We start from the raw sequence: 13,452 nt of genomic DNA on the forward strand, positions 1-13,452 counted from the left end.
GTCCCCCCTGTCAAATAGAAACTCCGCTGGTGTGTCGCCGTGACCCGAGGCATGGCGGCACACCTGTCAGCTGGCCGCGGCACACCGGTTGAAAATCACTGGTTTAGATGCTCGGGAGTTCCCCACGAACGGACAAACTACAGCATATGTTCAAATGTGTTTAAATGTGTTTAAATGGTTTTAAATATAACTATTAATTATATGTGATTTGTTGCTTCTTAAATTTAAGATGAATTATTTTAATAAATAATTGGTGATCAATACAGTGCGCTCTCTCAGTTCATTTTAATTCTTTTAAACTGCCATCCTGTCTGCCGCTGCATATGAGCCACATGTTTGTGCCATCCTCTTGTGTCTCTTAGCATAGTCATCCAGCTACCTAGGTGCAACCTTTTGGCCTAAAAACAACATTGTGAGGTATAAGGTGTTCAGGAGAGACTGGAAATGAATGTTATTGAGGTTAATAATATCGTAGGAGCAAAAAAAAAAATCCAGATCCAAAACACGAAACACGAAAAGGGTGATGTTTTGGAACAGATCCAGACCCAAAACATGGCCGGAGATACAGACCCAAAATCCAGAACATGACATTATGCATGATGTTTGATATTGCATCGAACACTATCTGATCTGACATTTACCCTGCGGCTCCAATTCAGCTTAAAAAGCATGGACTGATTATTGGTTTTAGACCCAGACCCTGCCTGGTTCTTTAACTGTTGTTTGTATAGCTGACATTTCTTCTTGTTAATGGAGAACTACAAATTTATCTTGGACTCAGTCAATTAAATGGGGACAATTATGAATATTGAAAGTTGGGTACTTATGTAGTATCTGGGCGTCCGATTTAGAAATCGGATCGCATCGCATCGCATGCGACCAAATCGTATGCGATGCGATGGTCAAGATTTTTCCATAGGATTCAATGTTAAAATGGTCTGAGTCCATTTTAACATAGAATTCAATGGGAAAAAGGGGTCCTTTTCCTTTCCCCACTATCCAAGTGGGCATGGAGTTGGATATAAACCTGTGGCGAGCGTAGTGAGCCACCGAGCCCGAAGCGTGGCGAGCGTAGCGAGCCCCGCTAGGGGACACAGAATACTTTTTAAGAAATATGCGTTCGCTCGCCACGCTTCGGGCTCGGTGGCTCGCTGCGCTCGCCACACTATATAAAATCAACTCTATGCCCACTTGGATAGTGGGGAAATGAACAGGACCTTCTTAACATTGAATCCTATGCAAAATCGCATCGAATCGCATCGCATCTGATTGTATGCCTTAAGGTAAGGCATACAATCACAAAATCGGCAGCCCAGATACTACATAAGTACCGAAAGTTGTTTTACAAAGCAAAATAGAACATACAGTACTATGTTGTATCTGTTTGTTGTAACTTTGAAGTTTTGCAATACAATATGTTACAACTAAAGAAAAAAAAAAGACCAGGAATTATTTATTGGAGATCCATCGGTACAATATTTTGTCTTTAAGTTGCCCTTTTGTTTTAGCACTAGACCTTATGGCCTTTGTGTTCTGCCTACCTCAATCCAATGAATTTACTATAATTTATTTTATTTTTACTTACAAGTATAATTTATATTGGGCAGAAGTGTCAGTAAGAAGCAGTAAACACCACAACTTTTCAAACCAGTTTGTACTGTATAAACTCTATGCTCTATGACTAATGTGAAAAAAAAAATCAAATATGTTGCACATTTTTGGACTAATTTTGCTACAACCCTCTCCCTGGTGGACATCTTAGTGTATGAATCAACAAATACTGAGACACTAATTTCGAGCATCTTTAAATGCCGCAATAGTGCATTTTTACATACTACTAGTAGTTGCAACATAAAAAAAGTCAACAGCCTTATGTTGGGTGCTCATTTTCTGCCTGAATGTGACCCTCAATGTGAATGATTAAGCATCTGTGTATGCAAAAGCTTCAGCAACACACCCATGAAAATCCCATAACACACCCATAAAATGAAATGTGTTCATGTGTTTCCCATTCACTAGCCAGGAATGCCCTATGCATTATATCTATGCACTTCTCTGTTCATGAATCTAAAAGTGCAGTTGAATCTGGGCAAACACAGTCAAGATGCGTGCTATGTAATAAGCATATAGCATAAGCATGCACAACAAAGCAATCTCAAGTAATTTGATTCATAATTTGGATTTACAATCTAAATCTTGGGGTTTGGATTTCTTGAAAATAAATAAAAACTGTTAAATCATGTATGTTTTGCAATCTGAAACCTGAATTCAAATTTTAAATACAAATTCTGTATTGCAGGAAGATCCAACCTGTGGCTCATTTCAGATCTGCAAAATTCAGGGGAGGTAGAATAAAAAAAAAAATAGCAAAACAATAATGCACAGTAAAAAAAATGCACAACTATGTCTAACATTGTCATATTGTAGCATGTGACTGTTTCAGGTTCTTTGTACCTAGACACTCTGTAAGATAATAAGCATTTCTGTTTCAGATCAACATATTTTCAAATGCTTAAAATAATTGTACAACCCTAAAGATTTTTTATGTGGTAATAAGAGCTCATATTTGCATATAAACTTCACCAAAGGGATACACCATTAGTTTTTATGCAAAATGTATTGAAAAAAAAATTATTTTTTATTTTTCACTAGTTGTCTTCTTTGACATTTCAAGTATCATACTTAATTTATTTTTATTATGACTGTTAATAATATTTGAGAACATTGTGCCTACATGCCTCAGTTCTATAACTTACAATGATGAGGCCACTTTGAAATTGTACATTTTAAAAATACATTTTAAGACAGATAAATTAAGTTAACATGCAGCATGTAATACATACCGTTAGTAATAAACTCATGTGATTGCTTTCTACCACTATATCTCACCTACTTTTTGTGATGTTTGGATACAGTAATAACTTTGACTTTTGATTACAAGAAAATGTCATATAAAAGAATACCCTTATTCCACACAAAATATATAAATTAGCTAAAATATACAATCCATGAATAGAAATGCTAAATAAAATATTTGAATTCTTACATTTAGGTTTGGTGAAGGCTATTCGGTGACTGTGTGGCTCAATAAAGATTCAATCTGTGGACCTGCTGTCTCTGATTGCATTAAGCATAATTTTCCAGGAGCATATCTAAAGGTAGGAATGTAAATATTGAAAATCAAAATGCTATTTTCCTCTCTTCACTAATTCATTTGTCATATTGTAATTATTAACTTGCGGCTACAAGTCATTTCTTTAATAGCTTTCAAAAAGTAATCTCTTGAATGCTATATTCTGTTTGTCAAATATACCATAGGTACAGAATACAGAATATCAAGGGAAATGTTTCCTTTTAATGACCTCAGACTCCAGCTCTAACAAGGCGCAATACTGTTTTGTGAAATCTATGGGATATTCCAGGGACTTTCATTTGCAGTTGCCTGATGCTTTGGAATTAATTAGTAGACCTCTTCCTGACCTTTTTTTTAACATTTTATTTATTTCTGCCAAGAGTAATTTAAGTTCTTTAAAAAGTGTGTTATCACTAAATTTAGGTTACACTGCACTTCTCAAATTCACTACAGCTTTCTGATTCTTATAATTAACCTTCATTTACATAGTGCCTAATAATTTATATCAGTCTCTGACCCAAAGGAGTTTAAAATCTATATTGTCTACTGCACATGAAGGTCAATTTATTCAGACTCAGAGTCCAATTAACCTGACTGTATGCATTTTAAACTGTGGGAAGAAATTGGAGCACCTGGAGGAAATTCTCCCAAGCATGGGCTGAATTCCCAAACTCCACATCCTGTACTGTGGAGTCTTGGTATAAATAAATCTACTACCCAAGCATTGTGAGGCAGAAATGCTAGCTATCTATATTACTATGAAAAATAAAAACTTTAAAAGAAAATACTACAAAATCTACAAAAATGCACAGAATTATAACACATTGCATGTTATTAAAAAAATTGGACACTTTGAGTGCCAAGGGAAGTTGTCAAAACAGGTGTGAAATGTGCCAATCACACCTTTTTATTAACCATTTGTGTGCTAACTTTGTTGTGAGATATTCTGCGGATGACCCCTCGTGTGGCTGTGAGCGGGTGGGTGAGTTTTGGGCTGGTGTTTGAGATGTGCACCACTGTCTCTAGCCCATCCAGTGAGAGCCCTCAGTGGATTCAGGGGGTTCCCATATGAAGTCTGTTTCTGTGGTGTCCCTGTGCAGTGACCATCATGGACAGTGCCACTGGTGAGGGCAAGGAGCAGGAACTGGCAAGATGATGAAAGGGGCTAGGTGATCCGTTTGTTACCAGAGGTATACAGTTCAATTTGTGAATGTCCTGATCGGGATCCTAGATGCATTTTGTCAGCTCATGTGACTTTTTCAGGTGTGATGAAACATGTTGGGGCGTGGGATAGCGTTGTTACTACAAACAGGAGTCCAGGAGAGTGTAACCTGCTTCAAAATATAGGTGCAGTGCACTAGTGTATTATGCTTTGAGATTGCAGTGATCCGAGCCACCAACCTCGGTATGTGATCCACTACCTCTGTTTTTCTGTGTGACACAATAAAACTTGTTTTTAAAACTTTTACATGCACTTACATGCATTCTGATTTCTCTAGATACTGTACCGTATGTGTTTAAAACTACAACGTTCTGATTATTGTAAATAATGAATATACTGTGTTTAATTCAGGGGAAGCATCTGAATACTTTGGAATTTCGTGTTGTACAACAAGAGGTATGCTTGGGAGACTTATTTTATATGTTGGATGCTATGAAAACAAAGGGTCTTTTCAAAAGCTACTCTATAACACAAGCAACTCTGGAACAGGTAATTTATAAGCAATTTCCATTAAAATGCCTTACCTTTTATAAGCTACAATACCATTGTTTACTAAACTGTGTGTCATGGCACACTTGGGTTCCTCTGGACAATTGGTCCAGGACCAATTCAATTTGTTTATATCTAATATATTAGGCAAAACCAGTGATTGTTGCTACCAATTATAAAATATGTAGTCAAGCAGAGGTAAAACTTATCCCTCCCCACATAATTGAACCTAAGAATGAACTATAAACACAATTTAGGTAATTTAATATTTTACTTCTAAATTTCTTAATAAGAAAATTTTGGACTGTGGTGCCATGAAAAACAATTCTGATACTCAATGGTGCCTTGATTGAAAAAAGTTTGGGAACCACTGTACTATACATTTGTTTGTGGTTCAAAACCTGCCTGAGAAAGAGGTGGATCACTGTGGGGGTAGTCAGTCTTTTGAACTCACTAAAATAAAGATGAAGATATCAGATTAATGGGATTTATTGTGTTTTATTCAACAAAGGCACAAGTGGGATCATACAAAACAAATATGGGCATTAAGAGTCTATTTCTTATGATTGACAGCTTTCTTGAGCCGTGTACACACGGGAGCGATATTGTTTGAAATCGCTGGCAATATGGTCGCTGGTGATGTGAGTGTTCCCCGGAGATAAATCGCTAGGAGGCGCCCCCCTTTTTAAGCACCGTTCTAACTGCTAGTCGCAGGAGCAACTGTGACCAGCTGATTACCTCTGCGGCTCCGCCAGCAGAGGTTTCTTTTCATCAGCGACCATCTCTGGTCGCCGATGAAAAGGAGACACTGAGTGATATATCGCTCAGCGATATATCGCCCCGTGTGTACGCACACAGTGTGTACGTGTGTACGCGCACAGTTAGAATAAAGGATAGGTTAATCTTTATGGAGCCTTGATGGAGCCTTATCTTACTGCACACCACAACCACTAGCCACACTCAAGTCACAAAGTGTAGTAGCATACAATAGCTGTTAAATTTTTTGAGGAAAAGAGTAAACTAATAGAGCATAGGTATATAAAAGTAGAAACATAATTTATTCTACGATAAAATTACATTTGAATTAACATTAACATTTTCCCAAGTAGGCTTAACAACAATGTTAATATTTCTTATGTATTCAATTCACATTTCTGTCATTAAGGTGAAGGTTCCGCATAAACCACATTTTAATAAGCCTTTATACTAATCATGTCAAGAACCTATGTACTGTACGTACTTATTTGTATGTTGTATGTTCTTTGTATGTTTTTTGATATTATACAGTACTGAAACTGTGAAATGAATAAATAAATTGACAAAAAAATTAAAACACACTGTGAAAAGAAGTATATGCATCAGGTATCTATTTGGCTGACAGATAATGTATAGGTCAAAAGTCACTATGTTGACACCAAAAGGCCAACATGGAAAAGTCGGATACCTGATAAAGGTTTTTGGGGATTTTTTTGTTACTTTTCATACTTTACCACCTGCATGTAAGCCAATTGGGAATGGTAAAGGGAGCGGAGTGCAGTGATAGCGGAATGAGGCACATGGACCAAAGAATGATGAGCGAAGTGAGCCATGGACCCCTACTAATTGGGGTCCACGTGCTCAGAATTTGGTCCGACCCCTACCTTCCCCCTCTGTTCCTCCCAGGTAGAAACAGCAGCACACACTTCTACAGAATGTGCTGTGCTGACGGCAGGCTCAGCATGAGTGTCTCACTGACAGCGTGAGAGGTCATGCTGAGCCAGCTGTCAGCACAGCACATGCTGTAGGTGTGTGCTGCTGCTGAGATTACAGTTTTTAGAATTTTCTTTCACCCTTCATGAAACATTTTGGGGGTGTGGCCTAAGTGCGTAAGGTGCCCACACTTAGGCCACGCCCCCAAATTTTACCGGTTCCCGGCATTCCTCTCGGCTGCCCTGGTTACATGTAGTTAATTTACTTAACTATGTCATTGAATCAATTTTAAATAATCACACTTTAGGACATAATCTTTTATTTAAAGATTTTATTTTTTGAAACCTCGAATATTAAGCCTTACTTTTCAAATAGGGTTTATTTATTTATTTATTTATTATGAGTTAACCTCTAAAAGCCATTGTTAATGATAAATTTGCACTTATCAGCTGCTAATAGATGGTAACAAACACCATGGCCGGGATGTTATGGGAGCTGATTTTGGACAAATTTGTGAAACTAATCAAATTTTTCCTTAAATGTCAGATCCAGATGTTTTGGGCATGTTAAACATACAACTCAGCCAATGTAATGGTAACCAATGGGTCAGGTCAATTCAGACCCATTCATTTGGGTCCAAATTCGGCCCTGCGTCCCATGGTTGTGGTGGGGGGCATGTGTTACACACTCGCTGAGCCATTTGCTCCAGGAGGGATGGGCAGGGGGGTGGTAGCAGGGAAATGACCAGCGTTTTGTGGGTGTCTCCCCAATGAAAACGCTGACCGTTTGCCCTGGGAAAGCAGACAAATCAATGCCTGCTCATGGCGGGCTGCTAACATCACATGACGTCAGATAGGCGAGTATGGATGTACAGATGGGGCCAGGCTCATCTAGCCAGCTGCCAGAACTATACCACTGGCGCACCTGACGAGCAAGGCTCCATTTGTATGTGGTGTGTAATAACATTTTATTTAAATCTGTGTGTGTGTGTGTGTCAGTTTTGGGGCTTTTGGTTCTGTAGTAGGATTACAAGTCCCAGTGGGCCCATTAATGCCCTGCATGTTGGTACTTGTGATTCTCCAAGTCCAATAAGGTAGGGGAGGCTTGCTGGGCCCTGTAGTTCTACTATATATTTCCAATATCTAATTATTACACTTACAGATGGAGCCACTCTCATTGTTTTATGCACGCCATATAATATCCATGCAATACATATTTCCACCGCTGGGTGGCTAATGCTCCACCAATCTAGCGGCGGATTGGTATACCGATGGAACCGTGCCATTTTGCCAATATTGGGGCGCGCTTACTATACAGTATGTACAGGTAGAGACGCTCATGCGCCTCATTCCCGTGACTATTGGTGCGGCTCCAACTGTACTGTACAATACAAGCAAATGTGCCGTGTAGTGTCCCAGTCCCCATGGCAAATAATTACTGCAGCCTGCAGGTCATATAGCCGATGCTGAATATTGTGATCACAAAACCCTGGACTGTCTCATTCACGACGAATGGCATTACGGCTCCATCTTTACATAGACTCATGAGCAGTGGCTGCTATCTCCAGGTGGTATAGGCCAGTAAATAAACGCTCTGCATGCTGGAAACTTGTGTTCAATTACAGTGTCAATAATTTTTTTACCATTGTAACATTTATGAAAATTATATTTAATAAAACTAGGCATGCGCATACCAAAAAACTTTTGCGCAAGAACCATAGAGCATGCTGTGTAATGTTTAGTACTATGCATTACGCATGGTGTCTGTATAGCATCTTTCCCTAGCCAGATCAACTTCTCTGTAAAAGGTCTCCCAGGGAAGGGAGGCGTGGGTTGGGGTGGGATTAATACAGTACCTTCAACACTATTCCACAGTGGCAGTGTCTGTGACGTTACACTGTAGCGACTCATGTTTCTCGAATAATTCTATGGCTGCTTCTAATGGGAGCACTCTCTATATACACATCACCAAGTGTTGTAGGCTAGTGCAGAACTACACCACTGTACATGCTGGAAACCCATGTTCGATTGCAGTGTCTATTTTATTCCCATTGAAATGGCACGTACATACAAAAAAAAGAGTTTTCATAAAAGTCTTTTTGTGCGGCTCAATTTTCAAGAACCACAGAATGCTGTGTAATGTTTAGTACAGTACTATGCATTAAGCACTGTGTCAGTATAGTGCAGTGATGGCTAACCTTGACACTCCAGCTGTTGTTGAACTACAAATCCCATGATGCCCTGCATTAGTTTTACCATGGCCAAATAGTAAAACTGTAGCAGGGCATGCTGGGATGTGTAGTTCAACAACAGCTGGAGTGTCAAGGTTAGCCATCACTGGTATAGTGCCTTCCCCCAGTCGAATGTCCCAAATACTACAAGCGTACAAGATAGTGTACAAGATACTACGAGCGTCCCGAGAGTCCCATTCTCTATTTGTGGTACAGTAAACTGCTTTATTCACAAAGAAGGAAGTTGGTGTGAATGCAAAGGAAGGGCCAATATAACATTCAGTCAGTGTGGCTGGGGGAAGGCGCTGTGGTATACTGCTCTGTACTGTACATTATAGTAGAGAAAGCATGATCACTGCTCAGCACATGGAGACACAAGGAAAGCTTTGTATTAAAGCAGGATTGTTTGTGTGTGTGTTCCTAGTTATATGAATGATAACTTACATAAATGTGTTGATAAAATAAAAAAAATAGCCATTTATGCGTCGAACTCGGGCATACATCATCTAGAGAGGCATGTTTATCCACTAATCGTTGGTCACCCGAGGATTGGAAATAAGACAGGGAGAGACAAGTAAGGGAAGAGATGATCACAGAATGTCCATACATGGTATCCCAGTCTGTGTTACTGACCAGTCATACCTGCCCTATTTGCACATAAAGGTATCTTTAAGTTCACAGCTGATCACACGCTCCCAAATAAAATAGGGCTTACGTTTCAGATAGGCCCTATATGTACATATAGGTATCTCTATTCGGGTGACCCACGATTGGCTGAGAAGAGGATAAAATAACCCCTCTTATCATTAGAGACAGCGCAACAGTTCACACCATCTTGTACAATAATTCCCTATAGGAGTGGTAACCTTCGGTGGAGAATGTGCAGCAGTCTGAGGGCGCGTTTTTAGTGCTTATCCACTAGCCAAGAATACTTGTTGATACTGTCCTGTGCTCCAGATGCAGTCATAGCAAAATGAGACGCACAACATTCCGTAGTTGTTTTCACAGTATTCTGCTCTTTTCAGAAAAAAGGAGGTTGAACAGCAGTGCCCTTACATATGATACTTACTGTACTGCATACCATTGCTACTGCATCTCAAAAGTTGTGAGCTCCCATGAAGCCTTGGCTGACAGCGAGTATCCATTTTGTTAACCTCCTCTGTTCTCGAGTCTGTCCTGCTCATACTGTACTGTACAGTATCTCATTCCTGCTGTAGCGTACTGTATATCTGTGGATCCTTTACTGTACCTACAGTTTGCTACATGTTCTGTAGCATCATACTGTACTTTACTGTACAGTAGATTATTTTTCACACATGCCATATTATTACTGGTGAAGTATTAATTCGACGCTCAATAGTTCCCATAACCAGTTATAAAATAGTGCAATAAGACATATCCATGCAATTGTATTTAGGTAATAAAAGTGTCTATCTAACTTACTAAACAATACAGTAATGCACAGTAGTAGCAAAGTAGTACCTATGCTACAGAGCATTTTAACAGTCTCGTCGGGGGGAGCCCATGTCGTTTTAATTTTTTTATTATTATTATTATTCTATTTTTTAAACAGAAAAGCCTGCACAGACCGGACCATACAGGTTTCAGCAAAATACGCCTGGAAAATGAAGAGTAATATTCAGTCATGTTTTCTGCTAAATTACTGGCTGAATTCATCAATATGAATTATAGTAAATTTGTCCATCAGATAGAACTCTATGGCCATATACAGTGTGGCCGAGTTCTATCAATGGTGCATTCATTCGTACACCAAAATTCTGCTGAGCTTGCGGTATATAATTATGTAAATTCAGCTAAATTTGGGGCGTGGCCTAGCGGCAGATGGAGTAGGACGTGTGCCTGCACTGCTCCTGATCCAATAATCCTGCTATTATCCTGTGTCGGGTGGGGAAGAGTCTCTCAGAGGTGGGCATAGCTGGTACCTGTCCCCCTGAACGCACTGACCTCGAGAAGGGACCCCTGTGCCGTCGGAGCTGCTCTGTGCCAGACTCCGGAGAGATCCCCCTGTCTGTGTCACGCTGCCGGCGCCATCTTGGTAGCGGAGGGAGACGAGCGCTGACCAGCCGTCTGCCGTTTGCTGTGCGGCATCGCCCGGAGGAGGAAGCCCAGACACTCCGCGTGTGCCTGGGCTGATACCCCCCGGCTGCGGGGCGCCGGAGCTGACGCGCTCCCTCACGGCCCAAGCCTCCCCCCTGCAAGAACATCTGCACCTGTGGAGCGGAGCGGAGAGGGGGCACCGACTGCTGCGCCTGACGCCTGTGATCTCCTGGCCGGCTTCCATGTAACAGCGAGCCTGCCAAATAGTGAGTACCTGCCGCCATCTTGGAGGCGCCCCCCCTGCAACTGCTGTGCTATTCAGAGCCCTGAGACCCCTTTGAGATCAGCCCCCTAAGTAAGGGGAACGGAGAGAGGTGCAGTGCTTGATCCCTCTACCCTGGAGTTCCCTGCCTAACTGCTGATACCTGCAGGAGAAAAGATCCTGCCAAATAGTGAGCTGCCCCCACCATCTTGGGACAAAAACGCTGCAGTACCCCTGTTCTGCCTGTGCTACCTGCTGGTGCACAAGATAACGCTGATACTCTCCCCATATAAATAGCTGCCAGCTTGGGGCTGCAGGTGGAGTGTGCTGCCTTGCCTCACAGAGCTGACTGAACCCAACATCCTATTCTATTACTGTGCTCCGCTCATGTGACGGCTTATCATAACTGCCATTGAGGAGCGTACGCAATACCTCGTACTCCTCTAAAGTGGGCTTATACCTGTGCACCCTCTGCTGTGACTTTGACTGTGGTGCGACCCCAAGCCCTGATATTCTGGACACCTGATAAAAAAACCCTTACTGCTGAAAACCTCTCTAGTGGCGATAAGAAACAGCTGTAGCTATCCCTATCTGGGAGTCCTCCTGTTGTTCTATGGGCCGAAAGACCGGCTCTACTGCTGCGGCACGGCTGGCCAAGTTTGCTAGAGGAGAGAGAGCACCAACCCCCCCGCCCTCTATAGCGCCCCCTCCGCCTAGTGTACCGGACTCTACTGGGCCCTCCTCCCCTGAAACCAGGATGGCGGAACCCGCTGAAGTGACTCTGGCACAACTCCTGCAGGCCATTACTGATTCTGAGAAACGCCTGACTGGTATGGTAGCGGAGGTAAAAATCGACATATCCTTTATACGTCAGGACATGCAGAAATTGAGGGACCGGGTAGAGGAGACTGAGACCCGGATCTCTACGCTAGAAGATACCACTGCACCTATCCCTAACCGCCTCTCCGCACTGGAATCACAAATGTCTACATGTCAGCAGAAGTTGACTGATATGGAGGGGAGGCTCAGGAGGAATAATGTGCGCTTTGTGGGGCTTCCTGAGAAGGTGGAGGGCGCAAACCCAGAATCCTTCCTCGAATCCTGGATGGTGTCCCTGTTTGGGAAGGATGCATTCACCCCCCAGTTTGCAGTGGAAAGAGCGCACAGGGTCCCCACGCGCCCACTACCCCCTGGCGCACCACCGCGTACGTTTATTGCGAAGTTCCTTCACTATAAAGATCGGGACACTGTTCTCAGATTGGCAAGGGTGAAGGGACCCCTTGAATATGACGGCCAACGTGTGGCAGCTTTCCAGGACTTTTCAGTTGAGGTCCAGAAATCCCGGTCACAGTTTACAGGTGTTAAGCAGCGGCTACGTTCTCTGCAGCTGAAGTACTCCATGCTCTACCCTGCACGACTGCGAGTGGTTGCTGGCACTCGGACCCATTTCTTTGACTCTCCACAGGCAGCCTCGACGTGGATGGACACACAACCGGCCCCCCGGGAACTCCCTCCCTAAACTACTTGAGTCTCTTGCTGTGCGGGGAAGTAACTAACCTGTGTGGGATAATTCGTTATGTTATAATGCCTTCACCTTTAATGCTATGCGGGGGACATACTCTTACGGATATGTTTCCTTTATGAGAGGTCTACTCCCCTCCATGACCAAATATCTTGTGGTCAGGACCACCATGTTCTATAGGCCATAGTAATAGCTGCCCCTTAGGGGTTCATTGTTCTTGTTTTTTCTCTAGTAGAACGACTCCTTAGAGGGGTCATACAGGGTTTATTGTTAGGGGAAAAGTATACCTATGTTCGGGTGGGTATGCCGGGAGGGGGTGGGGTGTTATTGTTTTTTTTATGTTATGTTAGATTTTCTTATTCTTATTGAAATGTGTGCGCTACTCCTATATATGTTCTTTTGGGCGGCATGTGGGCTGGGAGGAACTGCTCATTCCAGACCAATAATATGTTGTTTGCTCCTGCCTTTTCCTTCCCTCCCTGACATAAAATGGTGAATGTCATAGGATGGAACGTCAGGGGTCTTAATGACCGAGTCAAACGCACATTGGTATTGAATCAACTTAAGGCTCATTCCCCTGGTATTGTATGTCTTTTTGAAACACACCTTGTGGGTAGTCGTGTATTAGCTCTTAAAAAACCCTGGGTGGGATGGACCTTCCACTCCGTCTTTCACCCTAATTCTAGAGGTGTCTCAGTTCTAATACATAAGAATATGGGCTTCAGATGCCAAAAGGTCCAAATAGACCCCAGTGGCTGTTATGTTTTCCTAGCAGGTACCCTGCATGATTCCCCTGTCGTATTGTTAGCTATATATAACCCTCCTCCCTATCAACCCACAATAATTA

General features: G+C 42.0%; 1 long non-coding RNA gene across 1 annotated transcript in view; it reads left to right on the forward strand.

Annotated features, from left to right (window-relative positions):
- Positions 1-2,033: 2,033 nt before the first annotated feature.
- The window catches only part of LOC146079584 (uncharacterized), a 44,460-nt gene continuing 33,041 nt past the window's right edge, over positions 2,034-13,452 (forward strand). The window contains exons 1-3 of the long non-coding RNA XR_014474624.1: positions 2,034-2,159; positions 3,053-3,158; positions 4,707-4,844. This is a non-coding gene — a long non-coding RNA (uncharacterized LOC146079584). The remainder of the gene's footprint in view (positions 2,160-3,052; positions 3,159-4,706; positions 4,845-13,452) is intronic.

This window comes from Crinia signifera, chromosome 5, assembly GCF_055691185.1.
Source record: "Crinia signifera chromosome 5, ASM5569118v1, whole genome shotgun sequence".
NCBI lineage: Eukaryota > Metazoa > Chordata > Amphibia > Anura > Myobatrachidae > Crinia > Crinia signifera.